This window comes from Cydia strobilella, chromosome 18, assembly GCF_947568885.1.
Source record: "Cydia strobilella chromosome 18, ilCydStro3.1, whole genome shotgun sequence".
NCBI classification, from domain to species: Eukaryota; Metazoa; Arthropoda; class Insecta; order Lepidoptera; family Tortricidae; genus Cydia; species Cydia strobilella.
The window spans coordinates 14,481,966-14,504,401 of NC_086058.1; the positions used below are offsets into that span (position 1 = coordinate 14,481,966).

General features: G+C 36.5%; 1 protein-coding gene across 2 annotated transcripts in view; it reads right to left on the bottom strand.

Annotated features, from left to right (window-relative positions):
• The window catches only part of LOC134749604 (zwei Ig domain protein zig-8-like), a 243,156-nt gene extending 220,944 nt beyond the window's left edge, over positions 1-22,212 (bottom strand). For both annotated transcript variants that reach the window (XM_063684623.1, XM_063684620.1), the window contains exon 1: positions 22,071-22,212. The gene's annotated coding sequence lies outside the window, so the exon portion shown is untranslated. The remainder of the gene's footprint in view (positions 1-22,070) is intronic.
• Positions 22,213-22,436: the final 224 nt, after the last annotated feature.

Here is a 22,436-nt window from a genome sequence, read left to right on the forward strand (position 1 = left end):
CAAGTTCCGAGCAACTGGCACACCAAGGCTCAAGACAGAGAGAGTTGACTGTATTTTACGCGTTTGTAAATTACCTCTCTAACACGAATTTTTCATGCGTTTTACCTCTGTAACTCGAAACCTCTTTAAGACGAACAATAACCTATTCCTATTAGAACATTCCTAAGTTCATGCCCTCGATAATACGAAACCTCGTTAACACAAAGTTTTTAGCGTTTCCCTTGAGATTCGTGCTATCGAGGTTCCACTGTATATCGAAATTATTCGATCACATCTACAACAGAAGATACCAAAAATTGTTCAATGCATTTTAAACCCAGTACCTTTACATTAAGGTCCAAAATACGAGACGTACTCGTGAATGTATTGTCACCGCTTGGAATATGAAATGTTGATGTCATATTGTACCGTACTATTACGTAACCTTAATATTCCTATATTAATTCACACAGCATGTTGTATGAGCATATCTACGTAAATAAGGTTTTGCATAATAAATTTTGGATATTAAGTTCACGTAATAATACCTATTATAAAGCACGAAGCACATCTTATATAATGGTGTTATTCAAGAACGTCTGTCAAGCGTATAAAGGGGCCCACTGACTATCAGTCCGCCGGACGATATCGGCCTGTCAGTTAGAACAATAATTTGACAGTTCCGAACAACTGACAGGCCGATATCGTCCGGCGGACTGATAGTCAGTTGAAGTTTTCTCTCTACCCGTTGACATTTGTGTTTCTTAAGGGGCCCACTGACTATCAGTCCGCCGGACGATATCGGCCTGTCAGTTAGAACAAAATTTTGACAGTTCCGAACAACTGACAGGCCGATGTCGTCCGGCGGACTGATAGTCAGTGGGCCCCAGGAAGAGAAAAAAATTAATTGAATTTTAATCTTTATAAGTTTTAACATTAATAGACGAGATCGATCGAAAACAAAATTACGCATTTTTAGAAGCAAATCTCATATCTCATATTTATTTGTTGCTAAATGTGCAAAAATTGTAACTTACGAATTTTTAAGGTGCAATCCCGTTTCAGTTTCAAAAATTTTAATTAGACAAGCGCACGCGCTGATATAAGATAGTGGTTGTGTCGACGTAGATTAAGAATGTATATTACAATAGCACCACTTGATGTGGAAAAAACGACGCGATATATATGCGACGTAAGCGCCAGCCGCCAAAAGGTACCATTTGCCGTGGAATGTCACATATCTTTACTATTTAATATCTTGTGAATCTCTAATTAATTTCCCGAATCGCGCCGTAGGAAGCAAACCTACCACATCCATGCTAGTTGAATACTTGAACCACAGCTAACTCCATTGAGCGTACGAGTAGTTAGAATTCCGTCAACACTTCAGTCTCCTGCAAGCTCGACCGAATTTCACCTTCCCATACAAATGGAGTTTCGTTCTCATTTTAAAACTACGCGTTGGATTGTAATGAAACTGCACATACAATGACATGAGGTATATCTAGACCTGTAATTAGTTTATATAGCTCCAGTTTATAAAACGAAATAGAGCAAAAACAAGTTTTGTATGAGAAACTTAATTTCGGTGTATTTTTGTAACTATGGTATCTGAAATATAGGAACGGGTCTACCGCGATTTGATCTCATTGCTTTTACTTTTAATTCCGACGTTTCAGCTGAGTTGCACCAGCTGTGGTCACGGAAAGACTGTTGCCCCAGCAAAATTTAAGGTAAAACAAATGAAATTAAATCGCGGTAGACCCGTTCGTATAATTAAATATTTTTGTATCCAAAACGCGAGAGTTTAAAGTGTTATATGGTATCTGAAGCTGCATAAATTAATTACTACCAGGACTAGATATACCTTATCCTTAGAGTTTTGAATGATTCACGGTTAGTTTCACCAGACTTATATTGACCGGGATATAGACCGTGATTACCTTTTGTATTATTTATGAGCTCCCGATATTTCGACGCAATTACATGATCATGTTCACGGGTGACTGACACCCGTGGACAGTCATCCGTGAACATGATGCATGTAAATAAATAATACAAAAGGTAATCACGGTCTATATCTCGGTCAATAGAAGTCTAGTGATACCTTATCCTATTGTAAGTAGGTACAAAGTTTCAGAGCAATCTAGCTAGTCGTTTTAAAATGAGAGCGTAACTACGTTTGTATGGAGAACCGAGCTTCCTGCAGGTGACTCTTAATATCCGAGGCGGATAGATCGTTGCAAGATGCTGCAATAACGCTAGCATCTGCAACGAAATTTATGTGAAATTCTCATAACGTGCCAGACCTAATTTCGATATCTCATTTAGGTATAAAATGTAATAATTTTGGAGTTAACATTGGGAACAAGTCAAATTATTTCATTTTTATAGTAGTGGTATATGATAAACTGAAATAGATGTCATATATGTACTAAAGAAAAACCGGTCAAGTGCGAGTCGGACTCGCCCACCGAGGGTTCCGTACTTTCTAGTATTTGTTGTTATAGCGGCAACAGAAATACATAATCTGTGAAAATTTCAACTGTCTAGCTATCACGGTTCATGAGATACAGCCTGCTGACAGACAGGCGGACAGACGGACAGCGGAGTCTTAGTAATAGAGTCCCGTTTTTACCCTTTGGGTATGGAACCCTAAAAAAGTGACGAAACCCTTTAGTGGCGGAGGCTGGATTCGAACCATAATAAATCACCATATACCCTTTCCTACCTATTTTGAGAATCTTCTAGATTTTTGTTGATTGAAGTTCTTTTTTGCGCGAACCACTACATTATTTAAGGTTCGCTGTTGGGGAAAGATGTTTTTCTAAGATGGCTAGTTTTAGGCCCCAACTCCACACACTGTTTTTTATCTACTTCCATTTTAAGCTTCCTAAATTGCTAAAATATTAATATTTTTATAGTAAATATTTTAGTTAATGTAATGTACTAATTTCATATAGCCATAAGTTTACTGCATGTTCACTATTGTTCACAGGTACAAGACACTTATATAAGTTGTGGTTACCTATAATTAGATAAGCATCAGTCATGATTGTTATATAGATTTAAGAGCATGTAAGATGTATCTGTTGGTAATCCTAAATAAAGAAAATAAAATAAAATAAACAACACAACATTTTTCTGCGTGATTTACGAAAAATTTTCCAATTACAACACGGTCACTTTGTTCAATTTTCTATTGTAGCGGAAAGTAACACATTTTAATAGTGACCAAGAGAAGCTTTCGCTTGCTTCTCACGTACTGTCATTGGGCAGGTCTCCAAATATTTGCAGAGTTCACGTTTGTGTTGTTAATTCGGTTCAAACGTACAGCAACTTGGTTCAATTTGCAGTCCTAAGTGAGCTGACATGAGATTTTTTCAATTGTTTTCTTTTTTTGAAAATAGTGTGAAAGTAAGAACATTGCCTGATGATAATATAGGTATTTTATCGCAGAGAAATTATCAAAACCTAGATTTGACCAAATCTCTAAAGGATATGATTTGATCAAGTCACGCAGGATGTTATAATGGCAAATCCATTTTATCATTTGCCTATAAAAATACAGTAATTCGATTAAATCCTTGAGTCGAAACGTTCGTCCAAAAAAGTCATCATGCTTTGTCAGTTATTTGTTTCAATATATTCATTATATTATATATATATATTATAGCCTCATTTATTCCTTAATTTAAAATACATTACAATATTAAAAATATACATAACAATTCGTAAATAATTTCACGTGCAAAATAGTTTAGAATAGCAATTTCATAATTCATTTTAACATTAAGTATATTAAATTTTAATTTAATTATTATCTAGAATTTTAATCAATCTATATTAAACAATTAAATACGCTTATGATTTTAATATATTGATTTTAATTTACGAATTTTTCGTGGTTTTGATCTTGTTATAATATACAACTCTGACATTACGCACCAATAAGTCCCGTGACTTCGTTCCCTTTCCTTCTGAATTCTGATACTGAAGACGCTAGTGGACAAATTATTCTCCATACAAACATAATATACATATGTACCCCTTTTTTCAATGAATATTGACTAGAGAAAATATATTTACGCAATTTACAATAGGTTGAGCATAGTATCGGGTACGGTTACTTAAGTTTTTCTGAAACTTACATCTAGGAATTAAATTTTCATTTCTCATGCTCTGAAAGTAGGTCGTTGTTGTTTTAAAAAGTGTGCAGAAAATAATACCGTGTTTCTGATAGCACTGTACTTTTTCTTTTTTTCCGATAAGCAATTAAAATTTTGGTTTAAAATGGATTTGTTGTACAATTTCCATTCTGACATCTCCCTATTCCTTAAATAACGATATTTTTACCTAAATCGTTAATTGAAATATTACTGAGGTTTAAACTTAGTCGTGTTTTTTAATGCACATGTATTTTACTTTTCTCGTATTGGAAATGAAAAGAAGAGTGTTTAACTCGGGTTTCAGTCTCGTACTATTGTCGCTCTCAACAGAAATGGGTGCCTTTCATCCCTTGGTTAACAATCTACTATTGAAAGCAGCCATTTTCAGTAGCCATGCATTTACGAATATCCCCTGCCAATTCTCTTAACTACGTTAGTTTTAACATACCACTTCAAAAACACGTGTTCAAACTTAGTTAAACTTGTGCAACATGTATTTATACGTAACGCAACTCAACTACGGTGATTAAACTTCGAAAGCCATCCACTTCACAACTTACAAGTTTTGAGTTTGTACCCGGATAGAAAATTTGCAAGGCGCTGTTACCTGAGCTTCGTGCGCGGGCAGAGAAGGTGCTTCGAAAATAAGTAATGTCTGTACTTGCCTACCAAGAATTAAAGTACAGTCAGTTCAGGTCCATTTATTTATTTATCGTATGGCATTTACAGTTACTGGATTTAAATTGAATTCTAATTTAAAGATACCCTCTATGTTGAGTGAGCAGACACGGACGGAAGGTCCAATGTCTCTTGTCACATGACGCGAGTAGGCGTCTTTCTTGACATTCGCTTTTTTCATTATAATATAATAAATAATAATAATAAATAATAATAATAAATATTATAGGACATTCTTACACAGATTGACTAAGTCCCACGGTCAGCTCAAGGAGGCTTGTGTTATGGGTACTCAGACAACGATATATATAATATACAAATACTTAAATACATAGAAAACACGCTACGCTAGGCTACGGAGACTGCTTAACATCAGGCGGGCCGAATGCTTGTTTGCCACCGACGTAGTATAAAAAAAAAAACACCCATGACTCAGGAACAAATATATGTGCTCATCACACAAATGAATGCCCTTACCGGGATTTGAACCCAGGACCATCGGCTTCACAGGCAGGGTCACTATCCACTAGGCCAGACCGGTCGTCAGGCATTGTTGGCATTGTAATCGAGTGACTTGTATCCAGTAAGCACTTCGAGGTCCTGGAGGACAGTGCAGTTGCCAAGTTTGTTGCTCTGTTAGCACCACCCGGGGATCACGTGTAGGGTTATCTGAGGTCCATTACAAAGAGAATACCCCTTCTAGCAAGTCGGACTGCGGCATGGACCCAATGGCACTGGCGGCGTAACCTCTCTGTATCGCAAGGGAAATACGTTGAGAGAGGTACGCGCCATCCCTGGCGTCCCCCGTGGTGTCAACCAGCCAGGTTTCGAATCGATAAAGTTACTACAGAAAGCCCTCAAGATTGCCTATTCAGCCATGGTAGAGTGTACTCGATCCCATGGCGCCCCACAAACGGCAAAGAGGATATGAAACGCCGGAGTGGGTTTAGTGGGTAGGGCCAGGTTCTCCCTCCCCTCTCGCCAGTGAGAGGGGACAGGAGCGGCGAGTCCCCCCCCCCCATCAATGGCCTTCCCGCGGCCGGGGGGACGGTGCGTAACAGTATTCGCCCGCTCCGTTAACAAAAAAAAAAAGATTGTCTATTAATATTTTTTGGCAACCATATTAAATTTGAGAAAGCGTTACGATTTTTCAAAAACTCTGCTGGCTGAACCCACGGCACCTTAAAATATAACTTGGTAAGAAAGTATCTACTCGTTACCTAACGGCTTCCTAACTTAGTAGCAGGAGTTCCTGGGAACTTATTTTTATCTGTTTATTATAAATGTTTATTCCTGAATTATGGTTGTTTTCTATGTATACAAGTAATTATACGTACTTTATATATTATTCGCATTATATCCACAACACAGTCAAGTCTTTGTGTCAATTCCAGTACGAATACGTAAAATAATACCTTTTACGGGCAATTTGATCGAAAAAGATCTTATTTCATGCAGGTGTTCTGAAGGACAAAGGAGGGCATAAAGCGATCCAATTTTATTCGAGGCAATATAGTTGAGGATAGATTTAGACAGGTTTAGATATTTATTCTCATAATATAAAATTACAAAGAAATAGGATATTTTTGCCTGAGTTATACAGTGCTTTTATTGCGATGGTGAGTAAAATATACATACAAAAATATCCAATATTTTAGGTTATTTTACCGTATTTATTCAATACTAAAGAAAATTGTACTCGGGCCGGTCGGGGGCGCGGCGGCAGTTTGTATGGAAGATTTTGAACTTTATTGCTAAGACAATAAGGGTCGTAATTGATTTCTCTTTATGCTCTAGAACATAATAAGCAACTTTATGTCGTCTACGCACGACTTAAAGTCGAACTTTACGAGCATGAGAAGTGAAAACGTATATTTCGACACTCTCAAGGGAATCAAAATGTATGGTGACTTCCCGTTCCCCTAGAACTATGAAATTAGGTAAGTAAGTAATATTGTCTTACACTACAAGTACAGGGAACAATTTAAAAACTATAAATTTGTAAAAAAAAAACTAAGTTACATTTGTACGGGACCCTCGGCGGGCGAGTCCCACTCGCACTTGTCCGTCCGGTTTTTTTACTGAGCCAACTTTAACCTTATAAAATTTTCATGAATCCTGCCCTTGAAAATAAAGTCTAATTTCCGTGTGGATTTTTTCATCGCATTTTCCCTTCATTAAAATGTGTAAAATTAATATAAAAACTTTCAAATTTTCGTTAGCTATCTAAATTAATGAAGAAATGAAATCACGATATAACGCATAGGTTTACACGTAAAGGGCAGTCATTCAGTCTTAAGTGGCCTGTCACTTTACGTCTAAATATTATATTACGGATCTTGACGAAAATCCAGACACGCCAACTGAGCATTAACTATCGTCCTTATATATTATGTCAACGCTGAATTTTCGGACAACGATAATTTATACTTTGAAACGTATAAAAATTTGATAAGTCACTAGATAAGATAAGATAAGATAAGAAGATATGATAATATACATTTATTGATAAAATTGTACAAATTTTACACGTCAATTCAGCCATACTATAATATACAATGTCCACCATACAATTATAATAAATTTATACTACATTACAATATACAATTTGTGTTCGTAGTTCTATTGATAAAGTTCATTATTACAATTGTATTATTATATTTATTTTCTATTCATTATTACAATTATTATATCTATATATCAGTTTTTTATCTAATGTCAGGGCTTATTACACTTCCTTAAAATAAATTCATTCACACTGTAGCAACACAGGTCAAGAAACATTTTTTTAATCTTATTGTATAATATTTTATCGCTCGCCGAGGTAATTATGTCAATAGGTAGGGTATTATAGATCTTGACACCTAGGACAGCGAGTGACTTTCGAGCTTTAACGAGTCTGCGGTGCGGGACAAGTAGCAGGTGTGCACCACGGGTATTTCTACCATGACACTGACCAAGCGTTGTGTATTGTTTAAGATTAGACCTCACGTGTTGGCAGGCCATCAATATGCAGACTCAGCTTATATTGTTTTTCAATATGGTTGCCGGTTAGTACTCCAGTCATTTTTCGGACCGGAAGTATGGCGAATTGGAAATACATTATAATATCTGAGGTTTTTAATTTAACGGATATATCATGATATACCGAGTGGATCTGACGTCAGACTTTCAATCCGGAGGTCGTGGGTTTAAATCCTGGCCCGTACCAATGAGTATTTCGAAGGTTGTCTGTAAGAGATCGCTTTTTAGCGATAAGACCGCCTGTTGTTGCTTAGTTCGCTATGTTAATTATAATGTATCTAAATTTGTTTTAACTGTGCACAATAAAGAATATATCTATCTATCTATCTATTTCGGAACTTATGTACGGAATTATTTCATATTTACCACTTTCGGTGAAGGAAAACATCGTGAGGAAACCTGCATACAACTGCGAAGATACTCAGTCTAGAGGAGGCATGTGCCAAGCAGTGGGACGTATTATATGCTTTATTTGGGGCATTTTCTATGAAAAGGGACCTTATTGTCGATGGCGCTTACGCCTCACAGCGTCGCGCGACATTGTATTTATATCGGAGCATCGTTTATAATGGCATAAGCGCCATCGACAATAAGGTCCCTTTTTATAGAAAATACCACATTTATGTATCCGGTACAAGTATGAATGCATCTTACGAATGTTTTTTTCTGTATTATTTTTATAAAAACATTTTCTTGGTCGTTTAATAAGCATCTAAGAAATGTATCCTTCGCGCCCTACATTATTTGTAGATTGATTAGCTTTTAACAGGTATTTTTTTTGGGTTTCGCTTTTTACTTATTTAAGGTAATTCTTGAAGATAAATGTAATACTTTGTAATAAAAAAAAGGGTAGAATGTTTGTAGGATATCTCCATATATTATCATTACTTCTTTCACGATCTCCTTTCTCGACGTTTCCTACGCCCCATTTCCTGGCGGGCTAGATCGGTTTGTGCAAGATTTTCCTGTACAGTCGCCATCATATATATCGGAGCGGCCGAGGGACTCAAAAATATCTGAACACGCACCTAGCGCCATGACAATAGAGGCGTGTTCAGATATTTGTGAGCACCTCGGCCGCTCCGATGTATCAGATGGCGACTGTACCTAATAGTTACTATGGTTATATTCTACAAAATTTTAGGTATGTAACTTTTACATTTGACTGAATCTATTAGTTAAATTAATCTTTCATAGCTGTTGGAATTCCGTGTATAAATAAATAACGGCAACTACTCTCAGCCGGTTATTTAATGGAACCCTTTATAGCGCCGAATTGCTGACGATATATTTATTTAATCCATTTAATTCCTTAATAATTACACACATATTTATATTTTATTATTAAATTCAAAACATAATAATAGTACGAGTAATATATTAATTTAAATATTATCAAATTATTTAACATGCATGTTTAAGTCGGTAGTAATTTTATACAACAAATTAATTATTTTTATTATTAAGGACCTCTTGACGAGTAAATCAACCGACGATATATTTAAATAGGTTTAATTATTAAGTCCACCATTCGGAACAAAAGGACAAAAGAAATGAAAATAATTGACATGGCTTTTATTATATCGGTTCATCGTATTAAATTCAAAAGCGATATACTTGTGGTATTTCATTTATAACACTTCATGTTCCGGTTTCAATAAGTCAGATATTATAAAAACCGGCCAAGTGCAAGTCGGACTCGCGCACCGAGGTTTCCGTACTTTTTAGTATTTGTTGTTATAGCGGCAACAGAAATACATCATCTGTGAAAACTTCCACTGTCTAGCTATCACGGTTCATGAGATACAGCCTGTTGACAGACAGACGGACAGACCGACAGACGGACAGACGGACAGCGGAGTCTTAGTAATAAGGTCCCGTTTTTATCCTTTGGGTACGGAACCCTAAAAAGCTATGCCAAATACGGAAAGGCGTAGCAATTTCATAAAAAGGCCCCGAATACATAACAAGAAGGAAATAGGACTGTCTAAGGGAACATTAATCATAAGTTTATTACAATTTCTCGACCGGACGCATTTCATTTCACTTATCTAAGAATTGAAATGTTTCCATTTGTCCAATTCAGCACTGTTCGTCGCTATGAATCGCCATTGTAGAATCATTTGTGGTGATTTGCTTTTGTTTTTAAGTTATTACTGGTGTTGGCAAGATTTTGCTCGCAGCAATGAAATATTTTAACAGGATTTCAAACGAATCTGAAATTTAATCGGTTTAATTAATTGTAGCGGTTATATTCTTGTAGCTATCTCGTTATTTATTTTCCTTAATATATGTAATTCCTTTGGTGCACAGTATAAACTCCCAACTATGTAGTTAGGCACGATCACTCCATGGTCAACTGCGGAAACTTTCACCTTGACAAAGTAAACTTCACCACTTTTGTTCTGTTGTATTTGTTTTTTCTCTTTTGCTACTTGTAAATTTAAACGAATGAAAAGCAAAAATATATTTTATCGCGTTGTACGGCATAGCCATTTCTTATTCTTATACACTTGTTGTTGTCAATAATGACATTGTCAAGTACTGCCATAGACAGTAGACAAGATGGCGCTGGTCGCTGCTGCAAAGGCTGCGTTCAGCTTATGGTTGGGTGACGTACGGTGCGATCGTGACCCAAAATGGTCCCGCCGGAAGATCAGCGCTGATCTTCGGGTCAGCATTATGCTGAGGCGAGACCATTTCGTGGTAAACTTCAACTCCTACCAATTTTATAAGTTCCTATAGCTTTAGTATACTTTTGTATGTAATTTTAGTTTTAAGTTTATCACGAATAAAACATTTGATTGATTGATTGATAATTGTGTATAAAGTTTTGCTTTTTGGACTGGCCTTGTGATTCGTGATGTTCTGTTTGATTATTTAGTTTTGGTTTAGTTCATTTAAATTTAATCTTAATTAAAACTTGTCAATACCTTCTACTTCTATAAAATGTTGATCTTTTCATTCTTGTATTTTTTTTTAAATGAATATCAGTAATTATTATTTTAAAAACGATTGCCTAACCTATTTGATTTGATTTAAAATATGATAGTTAGGCCAGAGGCCAAGGAATTCGTAGGGGATTTAGGCCGGCGGCGGCTGAGGGACAGGGGGTGTGACCCTCGGTCCGGATCGTACCTGGTTCAACAAATCTCATTGGTCATTTAACGTGGTAACTCTTCCAGTGTGATGGGACTCTTGAGCTAGGTACGATTCGTGACAATTGTTTTGTTTAACTTTTTATTATTATTTAAAAATGACGAAGCCTGCTGCGGATATCATAATTGGTTTGTTTTGGACGAAGCATGTTGCTGATTTGCATTTGTGGCCTGACGAAGCCTGTGTTGTGAATATTTTACGTTCAAACTGTATAATTTGTAAGGTTTTATTCTATCAATAAATTTATATATTGTTTTATCATAAGGGTGTTTACCCATAATTATGAGATAAGAAATTCTGATAAATTGGTGTCAGACTTTTTAAATTTGTTTGTCTCTTTTTCCATTATAACATATATTTAAATGTCGACTGAGGCCGAAGGTCGAGCTTTGGGAGGTGAGTGCTCAGACAAAAACAATAATACAAGTGTCTGAATTCGGTGACTGAAGGCCGAACCCCGCGTAGAGTTAAGGTTCGAGCGTGAGTCGGACTGAAGGAACAATATGCAATGCATCTAGGCTGTATCTGGCACACAGCCGCAATGGTACCTACTTGTACTATTGTTCCGTGTTTGAGTACTACATTCCTGCAACTCTTTCTCTTGGGCCTTACGTTACGGGTAGCGTTAATCTCGTCCTTCGGCCTCCCCATTTGGGCTTTGTCGTATTTGATCTTGCTATCCGTGCTACATTGCATCAGTTCTGTATACAAACAAGATCAATCGTACAATATCTGTAAATCTAATTGTTGTACTCCCACGTATTATATGTTTGTATTAATTAAGTAAGATCTATCAAATAACATTACTTTTTTCTAAATACGTCCATGGACTGATAAGATCACTAAGTAAATACCGCGCATAAGGGTTATTTTAGCTCCGAATGCGTCGTTTCTAGCTCAGAATGAGCGTCATCTCTGTCAGCAGTACATTTCATTCCAAGTAATAGCTTCTTTCCTAAATATCGATATAAAAACTGCATATTAGCTATTATCATTGCAGAGATATAAAGCCACCGCGTCATAATACATTCCGTTACATTACATCTGTTTAAACAAACATTGTTAAAACTTATGTGATGTACGGAAACCTTGAAACGCGAGTCCGATTCGCACTTGACCGGTTTTTTTTCAGAAACTTCCACATTTAATTTGTTTTAAAAAGTACCGAACAATAAATAAAATTACGGAAATGCCTAAAATAACTTGATAAAACATTTGTCATATTCAAAACCACTATTAAAGCGACGTTCCTCGCGAAATTTCGAGAAATAGGTATTCCAGTACCATTCACAATTTATGTCATTCTTAATTTGATCAGCCCTGGAATGTTCTTGTCATTTCTTAATTAAATTGTTAAGGTTCCTGGTATCTGTTATAATTAGAGATGCCCCGAACAGCGATTTTGGCCGAATACCGAATATTCGTCCCCTCTCGATCGACGCGCCGAAGATTCGGCCCCTCTCGACCGAAGCGCCGAATATTCGGCACCTCTCTCTTGACCGAATTCTTTTCTATTCTTAGTCTTAGTCAATCAAAACCCACAATAAAAATAAAATATTTTGTAATCAACAAATGCTCAAGAAAGAGTCTTTGTATTTAATAACTTTCCAAGAATACATTTTAAATATTAAATAATATATACCTAAATATTTAGATCAGTACGGTTTTTACTCACTATTATTTTTTACTCACTATTATGTTTCGGTGTTAAATATTTTGAAATATGTCTCACGATAGTATAAGTGCGAATATATACCTAGTTTTTGGTTATTTTTATTGTGTAATTTTTCTTTTTTTCAATACCACGTCGGTGGCAAACAAGCATACGGCCCGCCTGATGGTAATCAGTGACCGTAGTCTATGGACGCCTGCAACACCAGAGATTATTACATGCGCGTTGCCGACATGCCGACCCTTTAAAAACCTGTACACTCCTTTTTTGAAGATCCCCATACTGTAGCCCCTCGGGAAAACCTCACTTTCAGAAACCTTTTTAGGTAGGTGCAACAATTATTCGGTATTCGGCCGAATAGTAGGTAACATTCGGCCGAATACCGAATATTCGGCAAAGTGGCCGAATAGGCCGAATACCGAATATTCGTGGCATCTCTAGTTATAATGACTTTCTAGGTATTGTTTTTAAAGCAAAAGTTGACCACCGCTTCTCAATACAAACGTAGTCCCCATTTTCCTCTCTGGGTTTATTATACAAAATATTTTCATGTGTATTTCTTCATTCCTTTCATATAATTATGATTATTATAAAAGTTAGGAGCGAAATATGGATTCGGTTTTTAAAAATCATGATAAATTTTTTTTTGTACAGAATTTTCAATGCTTAACAATAAATAAATAAAAAATATCTACGCCTTGAAAGTGAAACTCTCTGGGGCCGAAGCGTGTCCCTTACAACCCGCTTCATAGATAAACAAAGATCCACTTTCAGAACATTGAAAATGAAAAATAAAAAATCCCTCATCATCTTCCTCACGTTATCCCGGCATTTTGCCACGGCTCATGGGAGCCTGGGGTCCGCTTGACAACAATTAATCCTAAGAATTGACGTAGGCACTAGTTTTTACGAAAGCGATTGCCATCTGACCTTCCAACCCAGAGGGGGAAACTAGGCCTTGTTAGGATTAGTCCGGTTTCCTCACGATGTTTTCCTTCACCGAAAAGCGACTGGTATAAATAGCAAATGATATTTCGTACATAAGTTCCGAAAAACTCATTGGTACGAGCCGGGGGTTTGAACCCGCGACCTCCGGATTCAAGTCGCACGCTCTTACCGCTAGGCCACCAGCGCTAAAAATAAAAAATCCCTCAACCTGCAAAATATTGCTTTTTTTGTGTTTCTACTTAAATCACATATTCCTGACATATGTATACAACCTTTGATTAGTGTTCGACAGAACACGAATTGAACCGTGTTTTTTCCAATATTTCCCGGAGATATCGCCTTGTCATACCATTCTGCGCAAACGTATATTTTTATTTTTCGGAACTCGGCACAGTAATAACAAGGGAAAACGTGTGTGTATGTAGTGAGGTCAGAAGTTACAGGTTTGCTTTAAGGTGCCGTGGGTTCAGCCAGCAGGTTTTGAAAAATCTTAGCGCTTTTTTAGGGTTTACTAATGTATTGCCAAAAATCCCGAAGTATTACTTCCCAAACTATTTTACGCAAATTATCATTTGGTAAAATTTCATTTTGAAAATTTTCATAATCCAACCTAACCTAACCCGACCTAGTATGTCATTTTCATTTCGCAAGTATGGGGTTGGGAAATGAAATGGTTGCGAAGTAAAAAACTTGCTAGAATTTCATTTGGGAAATGAAACTGATGCCATAAGTTTGTTGGGAAGTGAAATTTGGCGAAAAATATTTTGACTAAACGGCGGTATCCCCTTTTTTAGATCACAATACAGTTACCAAAAATTTTATTAGCAATTTTGAGGCCTTTCTCTAGTAAGCATTCATTAGAAAAAAAATCACGAATATAGGTTTTTAACGCACGTTAAACATTTTTAACAATTTTCGCACAAAAGATAAAAATTAAATAATCTTATACCTTTAAACGAGCAATTCTTGTATATATGTATATATATCGGGGATCTCGGAAACGGCTCTAACGATTTCCATGAAATTTCCTATATGGGGGTTTTCGGGGGCGAAAACTAGATCTAGTTAGGTCTTATCTCTGGGAAAACGCGCATTTTTGAGTTTTTATATGTTTTCCGAGCAAAGCTCGGTCTCCCAGATTTGCTTCTAAATGTGCGCAATTTTATTTTTAATCGAACTCAATGTTTTTTTTTTGTTAAAGCTTACAAAAAATTTAAATTCAAAAACACCCGCGATCCCGGGCACGCACAGCCGTCTCGCTCACACTTACGCTCGGTGAATATGTGAGAAGAACCTGAACCCACGGGGCCTTAAGATTGCCTGTCGCAAAAAGATTTGGGCAATGCATTATATATTAAGCGACGGGCGCCATCAATTACATTATTGTTTGCGAATGTGATCATGAAATAGTTGCGACGAAAGAAGGAAATATCGGACTTTTATGTTCGTAAGATTGCGTTCATTTTATTATTGTTCCATGAATACAGTTTTATTTATCATAGGATGATGTTTATGATATATTATTATGTATGGACACTTTTATTGATACATACATCATAAATGATTGTGAAATTGACAAGAAACTATAACTACACATATTTTTTTCAGAATTTTGGATATTTTTTATGTTTTATGTGTATTTAGACTTCAACAGCGGCGGTATTGCGGCTCGACATTGCTGCCGACTGGCTAGCGCACAAAAATCCGAGCATCAACATAAATTTGACATTTCCTGCAGTAATTATGTTGGCAGCGTTACAGCTGCAGTTTGAAACCGAATGTAACCTCTATTGGGCGTAATCCTCCGTGTAATAATTTACTTTTTTCACAATCATGCATATGTAGGGGAGATTAGTCCAAAACCGGGACAAGGGGTAAAACCAGGACATAGCATTATGGCTACTTAGATAGCTTCAGATTGACGAACGCTTAAGTCACTGCTCTAAACCATCTTGTTTAGTTTGTCAACAAAAGTTGAATGACGTGCGTGTGGGCGTATAGAAATTAAATAAGAAAAATATTTTTACCGATGCCTGATGTAATAATTCCATGGATTCATTACCATTCCAAACTGACGTGCGTTGAGGTAAGGATAATTTGTATTTTTTGACGGAAAAACGATGCTGAGACTCAAGCATCGTTTTTCCGTACCTTAAAGATTTGAGTACAATGTTTCAAGTGTAAAAATGAGCCCATGAAGGCTTTATTGGTTGGGAACCTGAAGAACTTGGCGAGTTCTATTGCTATTTTTACTAACGGGCGGGTATATAGCCGGTTTTTGACAAAGCATGGGGGACAAACCGTAAAAATCAAAATTAAAAAGATCGCACTTAATAAATACACGTATGTTGGTAATTGTGGACCAGGGTATGTCCTTAAACTACGTCCAAAAGAGAGGTATGGGCACTGTGAATGACATCTCGCTTTGTGTGGTAGGGCACAGGACAGCGGATGTCATTCCAAATCTAGAGCAGAACCCAACTGGGGAGGTACCTCCTTACAGAAAACCGCAGCCAAATAACACTAGACCCTACTAATAGTGTTGTGTTCCTGCCGGTGAGTAAGGTTGCCAGAGCTCGAGGGAGAGGAGTGTTAGGGTCGGCAACGCGCATGTAACTCCTCTGGAGTTGCAGGCGTACATAGGCTACGGAGACTGCTTAACATCATCGGGCCGTATGCTTGTTTGCCACCGACGTAGTATAAAAAAAAATAAGTCAATTAAACAGAGACTAGTAAAGTTCGTACATTTTAATAATACTATAGTTTTTTATTTAACGTTTCCCTTAACGTCCCGGTTCTACCCCACTCTCCCCTAACATTATTATACTTAAACGGGGCTTAGTCGCGTATTACTTAAGCTTAAACTTTAAGATGATAAACAAGACCAGGTTTAAAGCTTAAGTATACGCGACTTAATCCCGTTAGGTTAGAGTAAATAAGTTATAGTACCTTCAACAGGGTTGAATAGGGATGGTGGGGGTGAATAGGAACAAAACTTAAAACGTGATTTCCCAGACAATTTTCTTAAAAACTACCTTTTTTAGTACAAAAGTTTTAATAGATAGATAGATATCTATCTATTAAAGAAATTGTCAGGTAAATTACATTCACCCGAGCCTGCCTATTCACTCTGGTTGACGGTATACATATAAAAAAGTAATATTGTATAATAGAAAATCGTGAAAGTTTAAATCGGTGGTATGCCTGTAAAATGTGTGTCAACTGGATTTACTCTGTTCCTGACACTTATGGCCTGATTTGAACTTTATGATAGGTACGTCATAAATTTGCTAAAGACACGACATGGATCGGATATGCCAGTGTCAAAATTGTCAAAAGTGACGTTTCTTCAAACAAAAACTCCGATCCATATCGTATCGTATTAGAAATTAATCTTTAGATTTTAAATTTTTATTTGTACAAATAGTTTGCTTTAACCTAGGGAAGAGCGGTGCCTCCCGACACAGGCAATTTTTTGCTTACCGGGCGGCTCCATCACCTAAATCATGGCAATTTGTGTTTAAAACAAATAAAGATTTTTGTATTTTTTGTATATTTTTTTTTGTATTTGTATCTTTAGCAAATTTTTGACGTATCATAAAGTTCGAACAGGCCGTTAATCGAAAGATTCTGCCGTATTGTCTCAGTGGAATCCCGTGACAATGCACCGAATTTGATCCGTTACTTTAATAAACATAAGGGTTCGAAACGTCAGGATATATTATAAATTCAATATACGCGATATAATCCGTTTTCATAGTTTTATTTCATGAGTAACTATCGCGGTAACCGAAGACAATATTAAACATAATTGTCATTAAAATATATGACACGCAACTTTGCACACTGATTTAATTTCAAAGAACAAAGCGAAAATTTCTGAGGGAGTATATGAACATATTTAGGTTATAACTATAGGAAATCATAATAGCACGATGAGTTTTATCATGAAAGTTATCAATACTGGACGATTTATAAACTCAAATGCAAAATTAATCTCTTTCAAACGAGTCAATTATACCTACTGATATCTGTATAAGAAAACACTTTTATCGCGGTAACTTCAATTCTTCAAAATGTTTGTTTTCAGAGAAGGGAAGATGAAAAGCGGATATTCTTCCTTAGGGACGTAAAACTCATTTATATTCCGCTGCTTAGTAATGAAACACTTATTTTTGACACGTTTTACCCATCTAAGAGATGATAATGTTTTTAAAAATATTATGTCTGTTTTTGCGCGACAATTAGTGATGCGCGACTTTGAATGATACTAATTCGATTAGTCGATTATTATAATCATTCGAATCATTCGACTAATTTGAGAATCATTCGAATGTTTTAGTAATTTGAAAATCACTACTTCTATACTACTAGTAGAGGAGATTAGTTACTACTAATTAGTAGTCATCATTCGATTATCAGCATTAGTGCATTACTAATTTCCAATTCGAATACAGATTAGTAATCGCTAATCATTCGAATAGGCAAATCATTCGAAGTCGCGGATCACTAGCGACAATTCAAATTCCATACAATTTTTTAAAAACTAGTAATAAATTCAAACGAAAAGGCATAACTGTTGTCGATATGTATATACATCAAATTGCGTAAAATATTTTCTATAATGCTAATAACCAGAGAGGAAAGTGGGGACTACGTTTCTATAAAGAAGCGGTCCCTTCGACCCCTTTCGTCTTAAAATTCCCCATTAATAAAAGTGATAAGCTATGAAAGACGCGAAATTAACTGATCCTAAATAAAACGTTTGTACAAAAAATACCTACTCGAATTGAAATGTTCTCAATTAAGAACAATTCTAAAACTATGTCGTCCTTGCTAAACTTCGTTGGACCGGGTGTCGCAAAAATAGGACAAAATAGCAAAGTTACTTTGAAGTTTTATTAGGGAGTTTTCCCTGACGGCGCGTTAAGGCGCGTACAAGCCTACCTACAGGGTGTTTAACAAAGTGTACTTTGCAATTTAGAAACTTGATATTGATCTTAACTTTCAGAATTTTTAAGCGAACCGTCTTTATGGCACACTTGATAAATCTGTAAGCCAAGTTGAGGCTGTTCTAACACAAACAGTTTCTCGTCAGAAAAAACAAACTTCACCTGCGTGCCAAGAAAGTATTATGTTAGATTTTTGCAGTCTCTTTTTCGTGGTTGCCTCGCAAATGCCATGTACTTTGCGTTTTTTATCCACCCTCAACGTCAACATACTTTTTTTACTTAAAATAAGAATTTGATGGCCTGTAATCCTCTCTTTAGAGCCAAGGTAAAAAGAAGTGTATTCGGACTTATTGGATACGGTGCATATTGGTCCTCCAGCGACCCTTTTGTCTTGTGTTTGTATTTGGAACGTGTCTAAACTAATGGTACCAAGATCTCGCGAGAAGATTCATAAGCTTGTAACAATAACATGTAAAAAGAAATACTTCGTTGACCTACCTTCGTTCTATACTCGTATAATATTTCGTCCGGGCAAGCAAAACATAGTGATTAAAATATATTATATTCTGTTCAAACTTTTATGTTCGCCGTCGACTTCAATACATTCAAAACATCGAGAAAAAATATATCGGGACCGTCTATTATACCTACCTAGGTAAATCCTGACCAGGAAAATACGATCACGCGCCATGTTGCGGAATTTCACTGGAACTAATTTTTTGATGCTATACTGAACTGTCACACTATACATGAAAACAACAGCGCTCTCTTGACAATGATCATATTATAAATATTACTAGTCAAGGTTGAAGGGTAAAATTTATAAAACGATCATAAGACCTGTCGTCATGTATGGATCAGAGTGTTGGGCCCTAAAGATGACGGATGAAAAGAGATTGCATGTAGCGGAGATGAGAATGTTAAGGTGGATGTGTGGCGTGACGAGAATGGATAGGATAAGGAATGAGTATATAAGAGGAAGCCTGAAAGTTGCACCCATAACAGAAAAAGTAAGGGCAAATCGCCTAGCATGGTACGGGCATGTGATGCGGAGGGATGAAAGTCATATGACGAGAAAGGTATTAAGAATGAATGTGGAGGGAAGTACGAGGAGAGGAAAACCGAGGAAAAGGTGGATGGACTGTGTGAAAGATGATATGAAACTAACGCAAGTGAATGATGAGATGACGGGTGACAGAGATGTATGGAAGAAAAAGACATGCTGCGCCGACCCCAAGTGAATGGGACAAGGGCAAGCGAATGATGATGACTAGTCAAGCTTTAGTAATATATAAGAAGGGGAATAGTCCTGTGAATATATAAAAAGAAGGGAAAAGCGAGCCCTCAAATGCACGATATCAAATCCCGTTCAGTTAAAAATAATGGATTTTTATGTTTTACCTCAACCGTAATGTGGAGTGGTGTGAAATTTTAACGTCGTTAGTGTTTTATCTTTTTTTTTTGTATTTTCAAAATGATTTCTTACGTATTATTTTAGTAATCGCTCGACGTGTTTCGAAGAAAATTCGATTCGAAGGAATTAATTTTCTATTAATACAGAGAATTCTACAAACGATGAATACTTAGAAATAAACTGAAAGTGAAAAAAGCGGCCATAAGCATGTCGGGTCATGCTCAGTGTAGGGTTCTGTAGTTACCATTCTGTCATAATAGGCTAAACGGGAACTAATAGTAAGTATCATGTACGTAACAAGCATAAGCATAAGCTTTTCTTTTTACTAAGAAGAGAAGACTTTTTGCAATAACTCAAAATCGGCTGGACCGATCATATTTGCATTAGTTTTCGCTGAAAGCTTAAGCTATTAAGCTTTTATTTTACGTTTCTTTTTCTTCATATTTTTTGGACCCGTGGTTCAAAAGTTAGAGGCGAGGGGGACACATTTTTTTTTCTTTCGAAGCGATTATTTCTGAAATTAATTTATCAAAAATGTTTTTTGAAGACCCGTATTCGTTTTGAAAGACCTATCCAATAATACCACACTATTAGGTTAAAGCGAAAAAAAAAACATTTTGTATTGGAGGTACCCTAATTTTTTTTTTTGTAGTTTGTTATTTTACCGTTCTGTTGCCATGCATGATTTATGTATCCATGCCAAATTGCAGCTTTCTAGCACTAACGATCACGGAGTAAAGCCGCGGACGGACAGACGGACATCATGGCGAAGGGGTTGTTTGACATAATTACCTATTGAAAGTCATAATATTATGATTGGCAAATTATCACTAGTCATAACTCTGAAACGGTTAATTTTTAGGATTTTCGTAAGGTTATCCTATAGATAGGTAAGGTTAGGCTTGTTTTAGTCTGTGGTTTTATGGCAATCCTGAAAAGTTACGCGTTTCTCAGAAAAGCCAAATTATGGCTAACGAAAATCCGGACAAACTATGCATTATGACTTAAAACTTTATGGGAAATAATAGAGACGCCACGGCGAAACTAAATTCCTAAATGACTACGGAACCCTAAAAAAGAAATGTGAAAGAGCGACGGGCCGATGGGCTAGTGATCCCGATTCGCGAGTTCGAGCCATGGCCGAGACAGTGATTTTTTCCAGTTTTAATTTATTTCTAAGCTTCATGTGAAGGAAGCTCTATAGTAATAACGTGTGATTATTTATTAAAAAACTTTTTTTATTAAATAAAAAAAACAACAACGGTCAAACTCACTTTCCACTTTCAGTGGAAAGCCTAGAACTGAACGGGTAGTGCTGGCCGATATACATGTAATAATAATGAGGGCTAACGCGTATGAATTCGCCGCTAGGGGCGCTAGTGTAGATGGTGGTCTTTTCCATAGTTCGAAATGTCAAATGTCACTTGTCACTTCAATGACTGACAGCTTTTCTATAGTCTTTTGGACCACCATCAACAGAGCCGCCAACTGGTGAGCAAGAAAACGATAGCCCTCATTCGGATGGCTGTTTTAAATTCGTGGAAAAAAATTAAAACCACGTCGGTGGTAAACAAGCATAGGGCCTGACGGTAAGCAGTCACCGTAGCCTATGGACGCCTGCAACTCCAGGAGTGTTACATGCGCGTAGAGACGTGACGTGAGAGAACGATGAACGTATCTTTGTAGTTATATAAATTATTATATTAAATTATTTAAAACGATTATTCGTAAGTTATAATATATTAGGAACCTTTGAAAAACATATTTACAGATATTAATAAATAACGAGAAACATGATATGCCAAAGCGCGTAAATTCCAACTACATTTTAAACCGCCAATAAGGAAACAAGGTACACTAAATTATCGTTATTGAATATAAATTAAAACCCGAAATTACATTTTCAACCTAATAACCTTAACCTTTTTCAAATCATTACGTCACTACCCTAAAAGCTAATTTAAATCAGCAATTTACCCAACCAACCCCATTAAAAACTAATACGCCTTTCACTATGAGAACTTTTCTTAATTTATTTGCACTAATCAATTAAAAATAATTAAAAAAAAACTTACGTCGCCGAGTAAGTATTCCAAATTCGAAAATTCACTCACACTCACACACACACATAGACAACACTGTTCGGAAATCGATGTTTTTTTTTTCGGGCCGCAGAGACGTGCGTCCCCTTGCGCGAGGATATTCAACTGAGGAGCGGAGGGTGGCGCTGCAATCGCCCGGGACACAGACAGCCGGTATCTTTTCACGATATCTGGATGCGTATAATTACCCTTTTACGTCTTTCGTACTACTTTGATTATGATGAATCGTCAAAACAAAGCGGTCGACAGTAAAAGGGCCATTAACACGTGCCAGCGCGAGCTACGCGCTACGAACGTAGTCGATAACACGGGAAAAACCGTATGTAGCGAAAAGCGCCT